Below are 20,217 nucleotides of genomic sequence, written 5' to 3' on the forward strand. Positions count from 1 at the left end.
GATCATGGGTTACACCACTCATTGGCAGCAATGGTCATGGGTCACACCACTCATTGGCTTCTGTGGTCACAGGTTACACCACTTATTGGCTGCAATGCTCAACGGTCATACCAATCATTGGCAACAATGGTTATGGGTCACACCACTCATTCACAGCAATGGTCATGGTCTCACATCACTCATTGGCAGCAATGGTCATGGGTCACACCACTTATTGGCAGCAATCGTCATGGGTTACCACTCACTGGCAGCAACGGTCATGGCTCACACCACTGATTGGCTGATGGTCATGGGGTTACACCACTCATTGGCAGCAATGGTCGTGGCTCACACCACTAGTTGGCTGAGGTGGTCATTGCTCACAACACTCATTGTCCGCAATGGTCATGGGTCACATCACTCATTGGCAGTAATGGTCATGGATCACAATACTGATTGAGGGCTGTGACTATGGATAACACCCGATTGGATGCATTGGTGATGAGTTACTGTATACTACTGATTGACTGCAGTGGTCATGGGTCATACCACTGATTAACTGCAGTGATCAAGGCTAACCAATAAATAGCTGGCTGCAGTGGTCATGGGTCACATCACTAATTGAAAGCTGCGGCCATGGTTAACACCACTCATTGGTTGCAGCGGTCACATGTGCAGCCAAGTAAACGAAGATCACCACTGGTGGAGAATTTTACAGGTAGCAGTCCTCTCATCTTCTCACACGCCCTACAATTCCCAATATTTTGCCAAATGTGAAAACCCCATTAAATGCCAGAAATCTGGATCTCAAGCACAGAATTGTGCCAAGCGCTACTAATAATTATGATCTTTATTACCATAGCGGTGGCGGCAGAGTACAAGTCGGGGGGCTCCGATACAGACCCCAGATTGGTGACTTATGCCAGGATGAGCGAGGGTCCGGATCCCAAGAGCTTACACTCTACACTGGTAACAGGCTGGCACAGTGGGGCCAAATGGTACAACTAGGAGGCTGCCAGCAACCCTGAAAAATTCTAAACTTCTTCTTAAAACCATCAGTGAGAAATGAAAAATAATTGTCAAGTTTTCAAAAAAACAAAACAAGATGGCTCCTGCTTGTGAGTGTGGACACAGCCATTAGCTGACGGTCTCCTCATGGCGATGGTGTCCTCCCCTTTCCTTCGCACTGCGCCTCTTGCCTACAAATGGCGCTGTGCCGGGGCAGGACAGCACATGCTCCCCGGCCTGCGCGCCTCCAGCACACTAGCAGCCTTGTCCGACCTACCATTACCCAGCATTCACCGCAGCGAGTTCACGCGATCTCCCCGTTTTAGCAGCCCCGGCGCGGCGCCTTATCTGCCCGAGCCATTGTGCCCTGCTGGCCGCCATAGCTACCACGGTAAGCCGCCTCTCTTTCCGTCCCCGCCGCTGCCGCCCGTCTCCGGGGCCGCTTGTGTCGGCCTGCGCTGGAGTTGCCAAGCTGAGGCATCGCAGGGGGAGGTGGGGTAAACACCAGAGCTGGTGTGCCGACCAGCAGCCATGTCGGGCGCCATCTTTGGTGAGCCGTGCGTGTTGTTGCAGCTGCCCGTACAAACAGGCGGTGGGTGAGGAGCCGAGAGGAGATTATTAAGCGTCACACGGACGAATTTCCTGTCATTAAGTTGACGTGCGCCTTGTGCGGTGCCCGCCGCTGCCCGTGCTGGTGCCGCTGCCACACAAAGGACGGCGGCGCCCCCTCCTTCCCCGCGCTGGTGGGCGCATTACCTGCGCCTCTTGTTGATGCCTCCTAATAATCTTCCGCTGTACATAATAATAGTGTCAATGCGTGATTCCCAGTCCCACCCTCTCCAGCACAGCAGAGGTGGCACACCCCACACTGAGGTGCCCGCCTGGGCCCTCTGCAGCCCCGGAGCCAGGGCACAGCTCCATCCTTACCATGATGTTATTGATGTGGTCGCAACATGGTAGATACACTTCTCATCTATGGCACGCGGCTTTCTCGTTACCCCTCATCCCTTCGATTTTTCACCGGATTCCTGGCACTGACGTCTCGGTGGGCGACGTCCGGTGATGGTGCCCTGCGCTGGCATCTTTGATGGCAAGAATCTCAAAACACTGGTGGAGCGCAATAGGGCTCATTCAGACAGCGCACACAAAATTCTATATATAAAAATAATCGATCAGTGGTTTTGATCCAATTTTCATCAGTCTGTCTTTTTTTCTTTTTTTTTTTCTTCCATCAGTTTTTCTCTTATAAAAAAAAACAAAACTGATGACCGTTTCTCAAGCTTCTCTAATCAAACAGTCCATGAAAAAAATTTCAGACCAATTTTTGCAAGGATTAATAAATTTTCATCGGAAAGTTGGGTCCGTGACTCGGGATAACAATCCAGCATGTCTCAGAGGTCGTATGAACAATCCCATAGGCTATGATGGGTACAGTTGTACGAATGACAGATGAATTAGGCTATGTGCCCACATTGCAGCAACTCCCCGCCGCGGGTAAAAACACATGTGGAATTCGCATTCGCTTTTTAGCTTGCAGAATGCTTGCGCTTTTCCAAGTGACTTGAAGCATCGCTTGTAAAAGTGATTGACAGGTTGGTCATACTTGTCAAGCATAGTGCTTGACAAGTGTGACCAACGTTTTACTATTGATGCTGCCTATGCGGCATCAATAGTAAAAGATTAAATGATTTTTAACATTATAAAAAAAAAATGGGGATACACTTACCCTCAGTCGGCCCCCAGAGTCCTCCAGGCCCTCTTTGCACTGCTGGAAACTTCCGTTCCCAGGGATGCCATGCAACAATGACCTCTGATGACGTAGCATCTTGCGTGACTGCTACGTCATCAGAGGTCATTCACGCAATGCATCCCAGGAACGGAAGTTGCTGGCAGCGTGGCTGACAGGCAGGAGGACTCGGGAGCCAATAGAAGGTATGTATATCCCTAATTTTTATTTTAAATTCCATTTTTTTTTTACAGGAATATGGTACCCAGAGCATGGAGGAGAGTCTCCTCTTCTCCAGACCCTGGGTACCATCCGCACATGAAGCGCTCACTTTACACATTGGGCATTGCAATCCTATGGCGGCGGAATCGCCGTCATTCCGCAGAGTTAATGGACATGCTGTGGATTTTACTGCTATGCGATTCCGCAGCGGAAAAATCTGCAGCATGGGCATAGCAACTGCGGAATCCCATAGGATTGTATGGGAATGCGTTTCATTAGCGTTTTTTTAAGTGTTTCCGCTGCGGCAAAAATGCGGCGTTGAGCGCTTAATAAAACGCAACATGGGCACACAACCTTATGGTAGCAGTGTCTTGAATGAAATTCTACAAAATGTCATCATGATGCTGCACACCATGTAAATTTAGGTTGTAGCCTTTTCCCTTTGCAATGCAAGGGATAATATGTGGCAAATCCAAAGCATTTGGTGCTGATTTTACTTCTGACATTCTGCAGCATGCATGTGCCATGTACACTTAAAGGGAACCTGTTACCAGTTTTGGCCGATATAAGTAAGGCTAGTTTCACACTAGCGTTTCTGAGCGCAGCGACGGCCTGCGTACGGCCGCCGCTAAGCCCCGCCCCCTGCCGCGCCTCCGCCGGTAGCTCCGCCTACCGGCGCATGACGCTGCATGCGCCCTGCGTCCCCTATCTTTATCACTGGGGGCGCAGGCCGTGCGCAGTATGCGTTTGGCGGCGCATGCGTCCTTTTGACGGTGCGCCGACCTGCGCCAAACGAAACCTGCTGCAGTTTGGTTGCGTCGGCGCACCGTCAAAAAGGCGCATGCGCCGCCAAACGCATACTGCGCACGGCCTGCGCCCCCAGTGATAAAGATAGGGGGCGCATGCAGCGTCATGTGCCGGTAGGCGGAGCTACAGGCGGAGGCGGGGCTTAGCGGCGGCCGTGCGCAGGCCGTCGCTGCGCTCAAAAACGCTAGTGTGAAACTAGCCTTACAACCATCAGCTCTCAGGGCTGATATACAGCATTCTCTAATGCTGTATGTCTGCACCTAACCCGAGCTGTAAGGAAAGAAAAACACAGACTCCTCAGCTCCGAGTTTCTGTGCAGGCGTACTTCTCTGGCCTGTTGAGGGCAGAGCAAAGTACTGCAGTGTGCCGGTGTCGGGACTCTTTGACCTTTCCCTGCACCTGCGCAGTTCTGCAGTACTTTGCCCTTAACACAGCAGAGATGTACACCTGCTCAGGAGCACGATGCTGAGGAATCTGTGGATGATGCAGGGACTTGTCGTCCACACAAAGCAAGCAGGGCAGCATCCCAAGAAGATGGGAGGTGCCGGACCAAGAAGAGCAACACCCATCGGACCAGACTGCCCCACAGCTGAGTATAATAAAACTTATTTTTCTACTCTTACAGGTCGGTTTGGGGGCTTATATACAGCATTATAGAATGCTGTAATCAGCCCTGAAAGGTGGTGGCCCTGTCTTATATAGGCCAAAACTGGTGACAGGTTCCCTTTAAAGAGAACCTGTCGCCCTTTTGAGCTTTTTGAGTTATTAAAGGGAACCTGTCACCAGGTTTGACCGATTCGAGCGAGATAAGACCACTACCTTTCAAGCCTGATATACAGCATTCTACAAAATGCAGTAAATATGCCCCCCATCTGACCTACAAGACAAGAAGGAGACCTTTTAGCCTGTGTGCCCACGTTGCTTTTTTTTATGCGTTTCCGCCACGGAAACTGTCCTCCAGGCCTTGGGTACCATATCCCTGAAAAAAGTAGAATTATGGATATACTCACCTTCTGGTGGCCCCTGGAATCCTTCCTGCCCTCAGCAGTGCTGGCGGCATCTTCCGTTCCCAGGGATGCATTGCTCGAATCACCTGAGATGTCGTCGTGGTCTTGCGAGCTTGATGTCACAAAGGTCCTTCCTTCAAAGCTTCCCTGAGAACGGAACGTACTGGGAGCGCTGCTAAGGACATAGGGGGCCGTCAGAAGGTGAGAATAAAAAAAAAAAAAAGGGTAACGTTTTATCTTTTACTACTGATGCTGCATAGGCAGCATCGATAGTAAAAAGTTGGTCACGCTTGTCAAGCACTATGCTTGACAAGTGTGACCAACCTGTCAATCACTCTTCCAAGCAATGCTTGGAAAAGCGCAAGCATTCTGCAAGCTAAAAACGCTTGTGCTTTGCGGCAAAACGCATGCGAATTCCGCATGCCTCTTACCCGTGGCAGGGAGTTGCAGGAATTTCCACAGCATTTCTGCAACGTGGGCACTTAGCCTGTAATATACTCGCCTGTGGAGTGGTCCAGTCTGAGGGGTGTCACTGGTCTTGGTCCAGCGCCTCCCTACTTTTTTTAATGCCGTCCTCCTTGTTACTTCATATGGATTACGCGTCCCTACTACATCCACACGGTTTTCCCGGTATCACAGTCCCGGCAGGCGAACTTTGCCCTGGCGAAGACAGAACAAAGTACTATAGTGCGTAGGCGCTGAAGCTCTTTTGGCTTTTCCCATCACCTGCGCACTACAGTACTTTACTCTGCACTAGTCGGGGCAGAGAAGTACACCTGCGCAGGAGCGCGATGCCAGGGAGACTGTGTGGATGACGTAGGTACGCCTCATCCACACAAAGCAAGAAGGAGGACTGCATCGAAAGAAGGGAGGCCCTGAACTAAGACACCCCTTGGAAATGTCTGCGCAACAGATGACTATAATAAAAGGTCTTTTTCTTGCCTTGCAGCTCGGGTTTGGGGCATATATACAACATTATAGAATGCTGCATGGCATGTCAGGCCTGAAAGGTGGTGTCTGTATCCCATATCTGTCAAACTTGATGACAGGTTCGCTTTAATATTTAATTTTACAGCACCATTGATTCTATAATGCTGTAATGAGAAGGGGTAACATACAAAATACTGATATCACTTACAGTAAACAAACTAACAATAACTTCGATCTTCCGGGCTATGGGATGTACACTGCCCAGAAGACGAGACTGCCTCTGGTCTTTATTATAAAAGATTTCTCCTCCCCCTGACGTCATGTGTGTGTGTGGCCTTAAATCTTGCGCATTCTGCCTGTCGTCGCTCCTCTTGCACTGTTCCACTCTTCTGTGGGAAATGTCTTCAATTTTGATGTGTGCAGACGCCAGAGAGATAGCGTCACTTCTGGTCCCAATTATCTCCGGCGCACAGTAAAGGTGAATTCCCCACAATGCAGAGGAGTGACGGCAGGCAGAATGCTCAGGAGTGGGATTTGTGGTCGCGCACATTACATCAAAGGGAAACTGAAGAGAAGGGGAGGAGAAATCTTGTATAATGAAGACCGGACACCCCATAGCCTGGAAGATCAAAGCTATAAAAGATGATTTTTATTGAACAAGCCATCATCCTGAAGTTGCACAGCTATGACTAATTTTACCTGTATACAATCTGTATGCCCATATTAATGACTGCAAAAACTCAAAAAGGAAATCTGTCATCAAGTTTTTTCCATGAAATCTGAGAGTCTCTTCACAACGATGTATCACTGGGCTCCTTGGTGGAGGTTTGACAGAACCCTGTCTTTGCTGTAGATGTAGCAGTGGTCCGAATGCAGAGCTGTGATAACCCTAACCTCCGACCACACCACTAACTGGCAGCTTCTTTTGTACTCTGTACATTGCCAGCAAGATGCCAATCAGTGGGTGGGGTTATACTGATTAGCTGGACTGGTTTGCACATGACACCTAGTCTGACTGATAATCTCCCACTAATAAAGCACTGATTGTATTGAAACTACAGCAAACTGCTGAGCAAATGACATCCCTGGAATCCTGCTCTCTGCCTCATGCTGAACTCAGATTAAAGAGCAAAAACCTGCTGACAGAATCTCTTTAAGCCCCCATTGGCATTAGGCTAAAATTTCGTCCAAACCCTGTGATATCGAGGGGTTCAGCCAGTCTAATGTGTATGGAGGCCTTAACCATTAAAAAGGCTTAACCATGAACAAAGACCTTTTAAATTAATAGATCCTGGAATAAAAATAAGTTCCACAATTACATGTGTGTATAAAAAAAAAAAATAATGTCCCTGTGCTGAGATAATCTTATAAATGTGCCCCTACTGTGTAATGGCTGTATCTGACCGTAGAGGAATATGATCTGAGCATACCGCTATCACATTCCTGGGTTCTAAGGCTATGTGCACACGTTGCGGGAATTCCGGAATTCCATTCCGCGGGAAATATGCGAAAAAATCGCATTTTAATTCCCGCCTATTTCCCATGGAAAAACTAGCCATTTGCAAGCGTAATTAGCTTGCAGAATGCTATTGTTTTCCAAGCGATCTGTAGCATCGCTTGGAAAATTGACAGGTTGGTCATACTCGTCAAACATAGTGTTTGATGAGTGTGACCAACTTTTTACTATTGAGGCTGCCTATGCAGCATCAGTAGTAAAAAGATTTAATGTTAAAAATAATTAAAAAAAAAAAGTGTTTTTCTCACCTTCCGACGTCCTGCGCAGCGTTCCCGATCATCGCGATGCTCCCGGCAGGTCCCGTTCCCAGTGATGCATTGCGCCAATGACCTTTGACGTCATCAAAGGTCATTAGCGCATTGCATCACAGGGAACGGGACCTGCCGGGAGCATCGCTGAGGCCTGCTGACGCTGTGAGGGACATCGGAAGGTGAGAACATGACAATTTTTTTATCTATTTTTTACATGGATATGGTACCCAGAGCCTGGAGGAGAATCTCCTCACCCCCAGACCGTGGGTACCATCCGCAAATGTTCTGCTTAGTTTTCGCATGGTGGGCACAGCCACATGCGGAAAGTAAGCAGAACAATGCATTCCTATATGTGCGGATTTCCCCGCGACTCCGCACAAAGAATGAGCATGCTGCGTATTTTTCCACGATTCAATTCCGCTGTGGAAAAATCCGCAGCAGTAGCACAGCATGTGCGGAATGCCATAGGAATGCTCAGCCACAACGGACACACCTTTTTCTGGGTGTTTAGGTTCTGCTATTCTGACTGCAGTCTGTTCATCATAACACAGGTGTTCTCATTTGTCTGCACCTTTAGGGTGCAGCTTTATATTCTCTCCCCCTGCTAACATTTCCTGCTGGTGACAGTCTCTTTTGGATATTCAGCCATTCTGCTGTAGTTTTAAAGCCAGACAGTGAAATTGCAGCTAGGGTTTCTCTTTGCTGTTTCTGTTCTTTACTCTGCGCCTATCTCATGGTTTGTTTGGTTTTTTTTTAAGTAGGCAGCATACTATCTAACAGTACATACTTTATTTTGTTTATCAGGTTTATTTTACTCATGGATTTTTCCTTTTTCAGCACACTTTTACTTTTGTAGGTAATATTCACACTTTCCTCTGACATCTGGTTCTTTAGGAGGCATGTGATGCGCTCAACAGCTTTCCAGGCCTCATTGGTCCGAGTTGCTAACTTCTAGTTTGTGGCAAGGGCTTTCTCAGTTCATGCAGGGACTGCGTCGTATGGATCTGTAGTCTGTTCTGGAACCTGTCTGGGTCAGTCGCAGTCTTTAGCTCTACCTATTATCATGAGTGAGTTGCTACAGATGCACCAACATGGGATTGCAGATGATTCTTTTTGTGAGGCAAAACATGTGGGGGGGGGGGGGTTTCCACTGTTTAGCCACATCAGGGGATCTCCAAACGTGTCCGATCTCAATTCCAGCCAATTCTGCATTGAAAGTCAAACGGCGCTCCTTCCTTTCCAAGCCCTGCCGTGCACCCAAACAGTGGTTTACCCCCACATGTGGGGTATCGGCGTATTCAGGAGAAACTGCCCAACAAACTTTGTGGTTCATTTTCTCTTTTTGCACTTGTGAAAATAAAAAAAAAATGGTTCTGAAGTAAAATGTTTGTTAAAAAAAAAAAAAAGTTAAATGTTTAATTTTTTCCTTCCACATTGTTTCAGTTCCTGTGAAGCACGTAAAGGGTTAATAAACTTCTTGAATGTGGTTTTGAGCACCTTGAGGGATGCAGTTTTTAGAATGGTGTCACTTCTGGGTATTTTCTGTCATATTGACCTCTCAAAGTGACTGTGATGTGGTCCCTAGAAAAAAAAAAAAAATGGTTTTGTGATTTTGTTGTAAAAATGAGAAATCGCTGGTCAAATTTTAACCCTTATTATAACTTCCCAAAAAAAAAAAATTTATTAAGTATTTTTTGTGACATATCACTCTGATTTAAGGACATAAAAGTGTGAAAATTGCAAAATTTTAATTTTTTTTGCCATATTTCCTTTTTTTTTTTTTTTTAACCCCTTAAGCCCCAAGGGTGGTTTGCACGTTAATGACCGGGCCATTTTTTACAATTCTGACCACTGTCCCTTTATGAGGTAATAACTCTGAAACGCTTCCATGGATCCCGGTGATTCTGACATTGTTTTCTCGTGACATATTGTACTTCATGTTAGTGGTAAAACTTCATTCAAATAACTTGCGTTTATTTGTGGAAAAAAAACGGAAATTTGGCGAAAATTGTGAAAATTTTGCAATTTTCCAACTTTGAATTTTTATGCCCTTAAATCACAAAGATACGGCACACAAAAACATTTCCCACATGTTTACTTTAGATCAGCACAATTTTGGAACCAAATTTTTTTTTTTTCTTAGGAAGTTATAAGGGTTAAAAGTTGACCAGCGATTTCTCATATTTGCAACACCATTTTATTTTTACGGACCACATCACATTTGAAGCCACTTTCAGGGGTCTATGTGATAGAAAATACCCAAAAGTGACACCATTCTAAAAACTGCACCCCTTAAGGTGCTCAAAACCACATTCAAAAAGTTTATTAACCCTTTAGGTGCGTCACAGGAATTTTTTTAATATTTAAAAAATAAAATGAACATTTAACTTTTTTTCACAAAAAAAACTTCAGGTTCAATTTTTTTTTATTTTACCAAGGGTAACAGGAGAAATTGGACTGCAAAATGTATTGTTCAATTTGTCCTGAGTACGCTGATACCTGATATGTGGGGGGGAACCACTGTTTCGGCGCATGGCTGAGCTCAGAAGGGAAGGAGCGCCGTTTGACTTTTTCAATGCAAAATTGGCTGGAATTCTGATCGGACGCCATGTCACGTTTGGAGAGCCCCTGATGTACCTTAACAGTGGAAACCCCCCACCAGTGACCCCATTTTGGAAACTTGACCCCCCACGGAACTTATCTAGATGTGTGGTGAGCACTTTGAACCCCCAAGTGCTTCACAGAAGTTTATAACGCCCGGGCGCAAAAATAAAAAAATCGTATTTTTTCCACAAACATGATCTTTTAGTCACCAATTTTTTTATTTTCCCAAGAGTACCAGGAGAAATTGGACCCCAAAAGTTGTTGTCCAATTTGTCCTGAGTAAGGTGATACCCCATATGTGGGGGTAAAACACTTTGGGCGCATGGTAGAGCTTGGAAGGGAAGGACCACCATTTGACTTTTTCAACTCAGAATTGGCTGGAATTGAGATCAGACGCCATGTTGCATTTGGAGAGTACCTGATGTGCCCAAACAGTGGAAACCCCCAATTCTAACTCCAACCCTAACCCCAACACACCCCTAACCCTAATCTCAGCCCTGTCCCTAATGGGAAAATGGAAATAGATACCTTTTCTTTTAATTTTATTATTTTTCCCTAACTAATGGGGTGATAATGGGGGGGGGGGGTTTGATTTACTATTTATGGCGGTTTTTATGTTTGGCAGCTGTCGCACGCTAAAAGACACTTTTTATTGTAAAAATAGTTTTTTCATCACCACATATTGAGAGCTATAATTTTTCCGTATTTTGACCCACCGAGTCATGTGAGGTCTTATTTTTTGCAGGACGAGTTGCCGTTTTTATTGGTACCATTTTCGGGCACGTGACATTTTTTGATCGCTTTTTATTTCGATTTTTGGGCCGCAGAATGAACAAAAACCAGCGTTTTGTGAATTTCTTTTGGGGGGTGCGTTAAGGCTAGTTTCACATTATCGTTTTTTTGCGCAGCGCATCGTGCGCATAAAAAACGCAAAGAAAAACGCAAAACAAACGCGCGTTTTTTTTAACGTCATGTGCACGCTGATGCGTCAAAAAAACGCAGCGTTGCTTGCGTTTTACATGCGTTTTTGCATGCGTTTGCGTTTTTTTATGCACATGCGTTTTTAGGTGTGACATTTTTTCCATTGTCTAGAGAACATTCTAGACTTGTTTCACTCAAAAACGCATGCGCAAAAAAACGCAACCGTGCGCAAGACCATGCGCACGCATGCGTTCCCATAGACTTCAATGTGTTGTTTTTGCGCATTCCGTGCGCAAGCGTGCGCATGCGTTTTTTTGCCGAGACAGGGCGCACCAAAAAATGCAACATGTTGCGTCTGGCGCGCCTGGCGCAAAAGACAAAAAAAAACGCATGCGCACGAAAACGCAAGTGTGTGCAAGACCATGCGCACGTCATGTTAAACATAGGTGCGCAGTGCGCGTGCGTGCGCACGATGCGCTGCGCACAAAAGCGCAAATGTGAAACCAGCCTTACACCGTTCCGCGTGCGGTAAAATTGATAAAGCGGTTTTATTCTTCGGGTCAGTACGGTTACGGCGATACCTCATTTAGGTCGTTTTTTTATGTTTTGTCGGTTTTATGCAATGAAAACTATTTTATATAAAAAAAATAATAATTTTTGCATCGCTTTATTCTGCGAGCTATAACTTTTTTTTTTTTATTTTTTCGCTGATGATGCTGTATGGCGGCTCGTTTTTTGCGGGACAAGATGACGTTTTCAGCAGTACCATGGATATTTATATGCGTCTTTTTGATCGTGCGTTATTGCACTTTTTGTTCGGCGGTATGATAATAAATCATTATTTTTTGCTTCATTTTTTATTTTTTAAGGGGTTCTCTAAAGGGGTTAGCTAATGGGACAGTTTTATAGGGCAGGTCGTTACGGACGCGGCGATACCAAATATGTGTACTTTTATTGTTTTTTTTTTTTCCAAAAAAATGAATTTATTGGGGGAATATTTTTTTTTTTTCCTAACTTATTTGGAGATTAACTTTTTTTTTAACTTTATTACATTGTCGCTGATCTGTCACAGGCAGTGCAGCAGGCTTCCTCGTGCCTGCGCTTTGCAGGCACTGAGGAAGCCGCCTCCCTGCAGGCCCCCGATGGTCCCCGTCGCCATCTTGGATTCGGGGGCCTGCAGGGAAAGAGCCCCCCGCAGCAACGCTGCACATTGCGCTGCCGTGGGGGGGCTCAGGGAAGCACGGAGGGAGCCCCCTCCTTGCTGATGCTTCCCTTTAACCCTCGGTACACCGCGATCGTGTTTGATCGCGGTGTGCAAGGGGTTAATGTGTCGGGGGTGGTCCGTGACCGCCCCTGACACATTGTGCCGGGTGTCAGCTATGATAGTCAGCTGACACCCGGCCGTGATTAGCGGCGCTTACCACGTGGGCGCAGCTGATCGCTATGACGTACTATCCCGTCCCTGGGAATTAAGTCCCAGGGCACATGGACGGGATAGTACGTCACATGACAGAAAGAGGTTAATAAATAACGCAAGTGTCATATCAAAGAAATTTTACCACAAAACATGAAGTAAAATGTCACGAAAAAACAATCTCAAGAGTCAGCAGGATCCATTAAAGCGGTCCAGAGTTATTGCCTCATAAAGAGACAGTGGTCAGAATTGTAAAAATTGGCCTGGTCATTAAGCTGCAAATTGGCTCTGTCACTAAGGGGTTAAAGGGAATCTGTCACCACTATTTCACACTCCCAACTATTTATATTTGCATGTAGCTTTTTTCAAAGAGAAGGCCAACACTATATTTACATGACCAGGACCTTCCTCTGTTACTGAGAAATTTAACATGATTTGTAAATTAGGGTGAAGGACTATTTATAGCTCTGAAGCATCTGTCACCATGGCTTTCTTTCCTGTCCAGTGTCTCCTCCTGCTTGGCTGACAACTCCTTTGGCTGAAATCACACAACAGAGAGGTTCAGTCAAGCAAGAAGAGGCAGCACTGAACAGGACATAAACTGCAGTGTACCTGACGAAGGTCAGTCAATAGCTGAAACGTTATACACTCGCTTTTGAATCATAGTAGTGTGAACACAGCATAACACATTGGCCCTGATATCAAGAAGTTTTCCCTAGAATTCTCACTCAAACTGCTTTTTTTTTTTTTTTTTTTCAGTTTTGAAAGTCGTGCCCAGCTTCACTCACTTTTTGAAAAGTAGCTGGAGCTTAAATGGGTTGTGGCCTAGCGTGCCCAACAAATTAATCATTATTTATGCCACGAAAGGGGCATAAATTATGATGGATATGTGTGACATCCCCAAGGTTGAGCAGTCAAGACTCTATTGTCGCATGACTGCAGGTGTGTGATTTGGATACTTGCGATCTGATTCCAATTAGCAACTTTTCTTTCTCCTTTTCGTGTGCAATTGAGAGAAGTGGGAAAGCTTGTCCGGCACATGACTGCATGTATGCAGACGTTACATACTACCAGGATTCAGCTATCTGGAGTCTGGTAGAGGCACTACGGAAATTTTGGGTTAGCCTGGAAAACCCTTATTAATGTTTACTGCTTGTTGCCTTGGTTACTGACCACTGCTGCAGTTTGTCACTGTTAGGCGGAATCCAAGGCAAAGGGCGCAGCTGTAGGGTCGAGGGCCGGGCTGGGGGGTGGTCCCTCTTCTTAAGCGCAGAGACGAAACAGAGACAAGATGGAGACAGATTCTGGATGCAACAGGTCCAAGTTTTATTCTCTCTTGCCGCCCACTTGACGGCCTCTGCAATACACCGCACTTCTCTTCACTTCATGGCCCACCGTTTCCAGGGCCCGTTATACACACCGTACTTTTACATTAGGGACGTACATGCACGTACCGTCCCTTCTTCACTGTTTGATTCTCCTGACCGGTCCGTCACTGTGGCCGCCTTAGGCCCGTAAACCAACAGCAATTTTACTGGTCAGGCGTCGTGTCAAATACGGTGTCCCACACCCGATGTCTCGTCTCTTCTGTGGCTCCTCCTGTCAGTCCCCCTGGCCTGGTTCTCCTCAGAGTGCACGAACTGTCGTAGTCCTCCTGTCACCTGTCACCTGGGGACTGGAACTTTCTGGAACCCTCCCTCAGTATTTATATCATTCCCGGTTCCCTGTAACTCCGCCCCCCCATGACCAACGGTTTCCTAAGCTGATGTTAAGTCCTTTGCTCACACTCCTCCCTGCCCTCTAATGGTCAACCCAGGTACTGCACGTCCGCTACACTTTCCTAGCTGTTTCCCCACTGTAGTCACTGACAACTATCTAAACTGTGCAAACCTTTCCTTCTCTATACTGACAGGTCCGTCCGTCTGTCAGGTCATCTTCCCTACACAGGAACAAGCACTTTTCAATAGCGCATGTAAGGACTGCTCTGAAGCGGTTTGAATCTGGCCAATATTAGTGATCCTGATACTACAGAGCCTCTTGTTGCAGCATCGGAAGAACACACTGTTCAGTCCAGCGGTGCAGCCATGCTGCTGATTCAGACTGTCAATCAATTAGGAGTGCACTTAACTCGTCCACCAGCAAGCAGGAGACCTTGAGACAGGAGAGCAATGTGCTTCTATAGAGAGAACAGAAAAAGATGCTTTTAAAGAGTACACGTTGTGTTAATTTCTATTTTATAAATCAGTAGTACACATGAAAAGAAGTACAGTAACTTTGATATCTTATCAGAGAAATTTGTTTCTTCTTCTCCAGGACTGATCATTCATTTTTACGTTTCTCAGTTCACGGGTAAAATCTGTAGTCGGTGAAGACAGAATGTTACATTGGTGAGATAGGAGCTGGCAGTTGGTGCTCATAAGATTTTACAGACAAAAGAAGGAGTTGTAGATCTGCCTTTAGATTCTCCCTCCTTCTATATAGCATCTTATCAGTAGCAACTGTCAGCTGTCATCTTTTACCTCAGTAATGTAAGAATCTGTCTTCACTGAAAACAGATTTTACCTGTGAATTGAGCATTTTTAGAATGATCAGTCCAGAAAGAAGCAGATTTCTCTGAGATGGATTACAAAATTGCTTTTTTTCATGTGTATTATTGATTTCTGTAATAAAGATTATGATGGTTTTTCTTTAATAATCTCAAGTTGTCTATTTTAAAGCTTGTTACCTAGGGACTGTCTACTGCTGCACTTCATCAACATGTCTGAACATGCAGTGTTCTTTTCTGTTGAGCTTGTAAGCACCCCTATGAAGCTGCATGTGATCGCTGGAGGGTTCTGTTGGCTCCTAATCCCAGCCAGCCTGAGTACCAATGTGCATCTGATGCTGCAGAGGCAACGATACCTCCCATAGCTGCAGCAAAAGCACGTAGTACTGACCAGCAACATGACAAAGTTGCAGGTCCAAATAGGAGTGAAACCAAGAAAACGATAAAGCAAGGAACCTAGAAAGTCAAAAAAACAGAGAACAAGGATCCTTAAATTTTAACTTTTAATGAAAATAACTTAAAACATTTATATAGGACATAAACAATAAGGAATAAAAGATGGTGTGTACCTACTGAGCCCTGCCTGGCACTGGATGTTGGTACCGTAAGTTTCTGCGGTAGGCGCCCCCACTCCTCGACAGCTCACCCTGATATCCCTAGAAATCCTAGGGAACACATGCGAAATCGCCTTCGTTCAAAAGCCGACAGCGCTTTGGACGCAAAAGACGTGTTGTGTCCAAAGTTCTGCCAATTACTGACCATGTGCACCCAGCCTTAGAGGTAGAGAAGGCAGATTTTTTTTTTGTGAATCATCTTTGGCTTGGACATTGTGGATGCTGCAGAGGTAATATACTACTACATAGCACATTCAAATGAATTAGCAAAAGTTCTACATAGTGGCTTTGAATTTCGTGGGGCTCTTCTGGCTAATGAAAGGAGGTCCTGAGTTCTGACTGATCTCCTTGGTCAATAAGGAATCGCATTTGTTAGCCCATGGTGCTACCAAACTGATTCTGAAGGGAATACCTCATGAATTCTACGCTTAGGTTATGGTAGATTAATCATTTTATCAAGTATCCACAGGATAGTATCAAAAAATTCGACAGCACCATAAGGGTACCGTTACACCTAGCGACTCACCAGCGATCCCGACCAGCGATATGACGCGGTCAGGATCGCTGGTGAATCGCTGGATGGTCGCTAGTGAGCTGCCACTCCGGCAGATCTCACCAGCGACATCGCAGGGGACGGGGATCGCTACTTACCTGTCAGACGCGGCGATCCTGCGTCCTCCCGCCCGGCTCCACGCGTCGCTCATCGTCACAGCAGGAAGCGCCGCAGGAAGTGGACGACGAGGAATGGTCCAGCAGCTTCTCGCGCGATCAGCGATAACCAGCGGGGGAGCCGGTCGGAGGTAAGTATCACATGCAGCGATATCGCTAGTAATATCGCTGTAACGTCACAAAATCGGTGACTTTACAGCGATATTGCTAGTGATATCGCAGTGTGTAACTGGGGCTTAAGTAAAGTAGTGGGTGCTAAAAAAAAAATAAAATAACCCTCTTGTGAAATTGTCACAATAGATCAAAGCCATAAAATTTGAAAGTGTAAATTTATTCCACCCATGCGACGTTTCAGTTTCCAAACACAAACTTTTTATGATACTTGAAAAAAGGCTTCATTTGGTGCATGGGTGTATTACATGTTTCATTCTTTTCATCATGAACTACTGGAGTGCTGACTCTTTAACTATTATTTGCATGGGAAGGGTATGTTCACACTGGGTGTTTTTACTGCTTTTTTTTATTCTAATTTTTAGCTGCTTTAGGCTGGTTTCACATTAGCGCTTTTTAAGCGCACGCATGGCCGGGGGTAGCTCCGCCCCCGAGCCGGCTCTCTGCCCGGCGTGCCCGCCCCTTGCTTGTAGCGCCACCTCCTAGCGCACAGCGGCGCCTGCGATCGGCGCACCCTATCTTTAGCATAGGGTGCGCAGATCGTGCGCAGGCCGTGCGCTAGTTGCGCTTTGACCTGCGCTGCGCACTTTTGACGGTGCACCGTGTGCGCCAAAATCAAACTTTTCGGATTTCGGCGTGCTCGGCGCACAGTCAAAAGTGCGCAGCGCAGGTCAAAGCGCAACTAGCGCACGGCCTGCGCACGATCTGCGCACCCTATGCTAAAGATAGGGTGCGCCGATCGCAGGCGCCGCTGTGCGCTAGGAGGCGGCGCTACAAGCAAGGGGCGGGCACGCAGGGCAGAGAGCCGGCTCGGGGGCGGAGCTACCCCCGGCCGTGCGTGCGCTTAAAAAGCGCTAATGTGAAACCAGCCTTATACAGTACCAGCAAAGCCTATGAGATTTCAGAAATCTCATGCACACAAATTGTTTTTTTTGTCAGGATTTTGTGCTTTGCTGCCTTTTTTGGACATAGAGCATGTCACTTCTTTCAGTGTTTTGCAGCATTTTTCACCCATTAGCTTGAATGGGTGTTGAAAAAATGCATTATTTGCAACGTTTTTTTTTCTGCAGAAAAGTCATGGACAAAGAGAGACAAAAAACGCACCTAAACCTGCGTTTTTGCTGCAGATTCTTTCCTGCCAAGAAATCAGGTTTTGCTGCAGCAAAAACTCCCTGTGTGAACTTACCTTAGGCTAGGTTCACTTCGTGTTAGGTGCCATCCGTTTAACGGATCCGTTACTAAACGGCACTAACGCAATGTAACGGATCCATTAACGCACCCATTGCCATCGTAACGCATATCAAAATCTGCATGCATTTAGCCATGATGCGTTACTTTGTGACACACCCTCGGACGCAGTCTACTGTGTTTTCGGGTACGTTAGGTCTAACGCACAGCGAATGGACGTATTTGCTATGCATATTCCTCTAGTAACGCATGCCAACGCAATGCTACTATGCGTTAGGGCATGCGTTAACGCGATGGTACAAAAAAATAGATTTTGAGCATCAGCGTTAGCACATCCGTTTAACGGATGGCACTAACACGATGTGAACCTAGCCTTAGGTTGTTTGTCATGGATACACAGCTGGGGGGGTAAAGCCACTGTTACCACTCTGTCACAGATGACACCGAAGAGATCACACCGCTGCCACCAGTTGTCAGGGACACAAATTGCCAGAGGCAAATAAAGATGCCTATTAAAGATCCTAAAATAAAATGTAACTTTTATGAAATTCAAAGGATACACACTTTAAGAAAAAAAAGATACAAGACTGTAGTGTGTGAGTAGTAATTATGCCACTCAAGAAAACCTCTTAGGGTATGTTCCCATGGTCAGGAATCACTCAGGATTTGACGCAAGTTTAGTCTGCATCTGAAGTGGCCTGCGTTTTATCATTGCATGCAGGTTTTTTGTTTTTTTGTCACTTGAAATAAAGCTAATTGAAAGTTGGCTTCTGGGAAGGAAAAAAAAAAGTGACTTCCTGTTTGTAGACATATTGCGGTATGTTCCCACAGTCAGTAAACATCCGCAATGTCGAACCTGCAGCATCCAGCTGGTACAGCATAGTGGATGGGATTTCAAGAAATCCCATGCCCTCTATGTGGGCACCAATGCCCGCGGCTCACCCACAGAGACGGACATGTGTCACGTCTTTCCAGTCCGCAGCATGTCTATTTATGTAGTGGAGACGCTCCATCTCCGCTGCGTATATTACCCATACGCTTTCATTAGATGGGGTAAAACCGCATCATTTTCCTAGTCACATACGTATTAAGTGCGGGAACGCAGCTTACTGCTCATGTGTACTAATTTCCATAAAGGTGAATCTTCTGACACAGCCGGAAGTACACGACACAGGAAGTAGAGGAAAGCAGAGAGAGGTCCCATCCTTTTTAATAAATTTTTTAAAAAAATAGCGTGGGGTCCTCCTATATTTGTTAATCAGCCAGAGTAAAGCAGACTACTGAGTCTAGTATTTCAGGCTGGTAAGGATCCAATATCCATGAACGTTACCAGCCTGATAATGCCAGGCTGCAGCTGTCTGCATACCTTGGATGGTTAGCAAAAATAGTGGAATCCCCTCCAAAAAAAAATAGCATGGGGTCCCCCTATTTTTGTTAACCAGCCAAGGAAAAAGCAGACAGCTGTGGCCTGGTATTCTCAGGCTGGCGAGGCCCATGGATTTTGGACCTCACCAGTCTAAAAACATCCCCCTGCAGCCGCCCCACAATTGGCGCATCCAAACATGCATCAGTTCTGGCACTCTTACCCAGCTCTTGCCATTTGCCCTGTAGCAGTGGCAAGTGGGGTAATATTTGTGAGGTTGATGTCACGTTAGTATTGTCCTGTGACATCAAGCCCACTTCTTGGTAATGGAGAAGCGTCTGAGACACCTATCCATTACTAATCCTATAGTTACATGGTAAATAAAGTCCTTTAATTGAAATAATCACACAGACTCATTTTTAATATTCTTAAATGGTTCTTACTGCATCACTTATTCCACTGAAGCCTTCGATCTCCTGTAAGATAAATAAAATAAAAAAGCAAAACTATACCTGTCCGCCGAGAAGATATACATCCTCTCACAACGAGTCCAGCTCTGCTACATCTGGATATCAGGCTGAACAGTGGCATTATGCCACGACTCAGCCGGACTTCCAGACACAATTACTGCAGTAATTGCGGTCAGCTCATTCTGAGAACTGCAGTGGACGCGAACTTCCGGCTGTGTCACAAGGTAAGACATTATTTAAATTAGTTCACATGCATAGTAAGCTGCATTCCTGCACTTACTATGCATATGACTATAAAGATAATGCGGTTTTACTGCATCTAACGAAAGTGTATGGGTAACTTACGCAGCTGAGATGGACATGCTGCGGTCTAGAATGACATGCCGCATGTCCGTTTGCGCAGGAATGCCAGAGGCGTCTCTGAACCAGGGCTGTGGAGTCGGTAAGCCAAACCTGCGACTCTGACTCCTCAATTTCCCTTGCACCGACTCCGACTCCCACATATAGTTTATATTAAGTGAAAAATTTATTGTAGTACAATGTGAACATCAGACATTTAATCATTTTTATGATACAATAATCAAGATATTTAGATAGAACATAATATATATTTATTGGAATACAACTTTAGAACACAAAACTAATGAATTGTAAATATGTAAGACACTATGTAATATCTATTACATACTGTGTGTATGTATGTGTGTATATATATATATATATATATATATATATATATAATTAGTAAACTAGCTGAAGAGTCCGGCGCTGCCCGGGCATAGTAACTAACTGTGGTTATAGCAAATTATAAT

The 20,217-nt window shown here is 45.6% G+C and overlaps 1 protein-coding gene across 4 annotated transcripts in view; it reads left to right on the forward strand.

Moving 5' to 3' along the window:
- Window positions 1-1,184: 1,184 nt before the first annotated feature.
- The window catches only part of ZNF280D (zinc finger protein 280D), a 274,432-nt gene continuing 255,399 nt past the window's right edge, over window positions 1,185-20,217 (forward strand). For 3 of the 4 annotated variants that reach the window (XM_073586999.1, XM_073586996.1, XM_073586997.1), the window contains exon 1: window positions 1,185-1,378. The gene's annotated coding sequence lies outside the window, so the exon portion shown is untranslated. The remainder of the gene's footprint in view (window positions 1,379-20,217) is intronic. The other variant, XM_073586998.1, reaches the window with a different exon arrangement.

Source organism: Dendrobates tinctorius, unplaced genomic scaffold (genome assembly GCF_039654945.1).
Source record: "Dendrobates tinctorius isolate UK_male_01 unplaced genomic scaffold, ASM3965494v1 ptg000097l, whole genome shotgun sequence".
NCBI lineage: Eukaryota > Metazoa > Chordata > Amphibia > Anura > Dendrobatidae > Dendrobates > Dendrobates tinctorius.